Source organism: Lepus europaeus, chromosome X (genome assembly GCF_033115175.1).
Source record: "Lepus europaeus isolate LE1 chromosome X, mLepTim1.pri, whole genome shotgun sequence".
Lineage (NCBI taxonomy): Eukaryota > Metazoa > Chordata > Mammalia > Lagomorpha > Leporidae > Lepus > Lepus europaeus.
The window spans coordinates 98,371,420-98,374,795 of NC_084850.1; the positions used below are offsets into that span (position 1 = coordinate 98,371,420).

General features: G+C 41.9%; 1 pseudogene; it reads left to right on the plus strand.

The window, feature by feature from the left end:
* Positions 1-2,753: 2,753 nt before the first annotated feature.
* Positions 2,754-2,925, plus strand: LOC133753952 (U2 spliceosomal RNA; annotated as a pseudogene).
* Positions 2,926-3,376: the final 451 nt, after the last annotated feature.

Genomic DNA, 3,376 nt, shown 5'->3' on the forward strand with positions numbered 1-3,376 from the left:
TTAAAAATTTTATATATTTATTTGAAAGGAAGAGTAATAAACAGAAAGAGAAGGAGGACAAGAGAGAGACTTCTTCCATCCACTGGTTCGGTTCCAAGTGGCCACAGTGACCAGCTCAACCAGAAGCCTGGAGCTCCATCAGAGTCTCCCACATGGATGGCAGGGGCCCAAGTAATTTGTCCATGTTCTGACATTTTCCCAGGTGCATTAGCAGGGAGCTGAATCTGAAGCGGAACAGCCAGGACTTGAACACGCATTCTGGTGTTGGTGTTAACAGCTTAGCTCATTGTACCTCAGTGCTGGCACCCACTTAGCTTGTTTCCAGCTCTACTCTATTGTGAATACTGCAACAATAAACAGAGGAAGGCAGTGGCCTCTTCAGACAGACGTATTTCCTATCCTTTGGCTGTATTCTCAGTTGTCGGATTGCTGGATATGATGATAGTTCTATTTTTAGTTCTTTTGAGGAACCTCCATACTGTTTCACAATGGTTATACTAATTTATGTTCCCACCAACAGTGTGCAAGGGCTTCCTTTGCTCCAAATCCTTGCCACCCCTTGCTGTCTTTTCTCTTTTTGATAAGAGCCAATCTAACTGTAGTGAGATGATATCTCACCATAGTTTTGGAGTTTGTATTTCCCTGATGTTCAGAGACTGAGCATTTTTTCATGGGCATATTGGCTATTTGTATGTCTTCATTTGAGTAATAACTGTTGAGGCTTACTGCCCAATTTTTACTTTATTTTGTTTCTCTTTTCCTATTGAATTATTTTGTTCCTTATTCCATCTAGTCAAGAGAGAGAAGGTGAGGGAGCATCTGAGATGGAAGGGAAAGGGAAAGGGAAGTAAAATGCTTTGGGGGGTACAGTGTATGTGTGCCGCATGCATTAGGGTACACTCCATAGCAGGAGGAAAGATCACATTAGGCAAATGTCATAAACCCTTCCTGAATGGTGGTTGGAATAGTGAAGAATATAGTTTGCAGCTTTATGCATTCCCTTGCTCTAAGGCATTTTCTCTCATTCGTTAATACTTATATTGAGTGCTGCAAAGCAACTTCCTTGTCAGGCATTTCCACCAAAGACAAGAATATAGTGTTTCATTTTTGTCCTGAAAGTATATAATCTTTGTTGCTTCCTCAAAACCTACCAAACTTTGAGGAGTACAGTATGTGTGTATTTCAGGTTTTTTTTCTTACACAAAACTGGATTTCTCTTTTAATTCTATTTTCCATAGTTTTTTTTTTACATTCTCGCAGATTACTATGATTTTGAAGGGGCATTAAAAGTGTTTAAATACTTGTAGGATTAGAAAAAGTCAAAGTAGCAGGACCAGCATTGTGATGCCATAGGTTAAGCCACTACTTGTGATCCCAGCATTGCATATGAGTGCAGGTTCTAGCCCCAGATACTCCACTTCTGATCCAGCTCCTTGCTAATGTGCCTGGGAAAGCAGAGGAGGATGACCCCAGTGCTTGTGCCCCTGTCATCAATATGGGAAACCCTGATGGAGTTCCAGTCTCTTGGATTCAGCATGGGCCAATCCCCTCCCTCCCAACTCTCAGCAATTTGGGGAGTGAGTCAATCTCTCTTTCTCTCCCCTTCACACTGTAACTTTGTCTTTCAAACAAATAAATGTTTAAAAAAGGGAAAAAGTCAAAGTAACCTATGAATATGCTGTGGAAAAAAAAGTTGTTTCTTTGCAAGGCAATATTCTAAACTTTATTTTAGTTTATGGATTATTTAGTAGTTTACCATTAAGGGATTTACACAATATGACTGATAGCAATGCCCGTTCATTTTTTTTGTACTTCACATCTGTATTCTCACTGTAAGACTTGTAGCTTTCCTGTGAATCAAAAATAATTTTGTTCTTTTTATTTTTTATAAATATTTATTTATTTATTTGAAAGGCAGAGTTACAGAGAGGCAGAAGGAGAGAGAGAGAGAGATAGAGAGGTCTTCCATCCATTGGTTCACTCCCTAGATGGCCAGAGCTGGGCCCATCCGAATCCAGGACCCAGTAGCCTCCTCTGGGTGTCCCACACAGGTACAGGGGCCCAAGGAATTGAACCATTTTCCATGGCTTTTCCAGGCCATAACAGAGAGCTGTATTGGAAGTAGAGCAGGCAGAATTTGAACCTGTGCCCATATGGGATGCCTGCACTGTAGGTGGTGGCATCACCAGCTAAACCACAGTGTGCCCCAGTAATTTTGTTCTTATTTTGGGTAACTTGTTCTATGTATGATTCATTCATTTAATGTTCCAGAAAGTTTTTCTACACCAAAGCATATCATTATAGTCATTAAATATGTTCTTGTTAATCAACAAGAGATGTTATTTTTCCACAGACCTTCAAATGTATTCAGCTAATCCTATAGGAAAATTACACTTTTTTTGACAGGCAGAGTGGACAGTGAGAGAGAGAGACAGAGAGAAAGGTATTCCTTTTGCAGTTGGTTCACCCTCCAATGGCCGCCATGGCCAGCACGCTGCGGCCGGCGCACCATGCTGATCCGAAGCCAGGAGCCAGGTGCCTGGTCTCCCATGCGGTGCAGGGCCCAAGCACTTGGGCCATCCTCCACTGCACTCCCAGGCCACAGCAGAGAGCTGGCCTGGAAGAGGGGCAACCGGGACAGAATCTGACGCCCCAACCGGGACTAGAACCCGGTGTGCCGGCACCACAAGGCGGAGGATTAGCATATTCAGCCGTGGCACTGGCCAAAAAATGACACTTTAATTATGATTCAAATCGCTTCTCGGCCTTTTGGCTAAGATCAAGTGTAATTATGATTCCAATACTATCCATGAAATAGACTATTTTTGAAACAAATGATCTGGTTTCATTTCTTTGGTATGTATACCCAGAAGTTGGATATCTGGGTCATATGATAGATCTATATTTATTTTTTTAGGAATCTCCATATTGGCTGTACTAATTTATATTCCCACCAACAGTGTATAAAACAGTGAGATTTAAATTATTTATTTATGTATGTATTTTAGAACCCGAGAGACAGAGAATGGTAGACAGACATGCAGAGGAAAATATCACCTGCTGGTTCACTCCTGAATTGCCTTCAATAGCCAGGGTTAGACCTTGTAGAGGCCAGGACTGGGAATTAAATCTAGGTCTCCCATGTGTGGCAGGGAGCAACCACTTGAGCCATGCTCTACTGTCTCCCAGGGTGTGAGTTAGCAGGAGCTGGAATTGGGAGTAGAGCCATAGCTTGAACCCAGGCTCTCTGATGTGGGATATGAGCATCCCAACTGATGGCTGAACTGCTAAGGTAAAACACATACCCCAACAATCACATTGTAAAGAGATCAGTTGATTATTAACACATTTCTTCACAATACTCAACTGGTGCCTA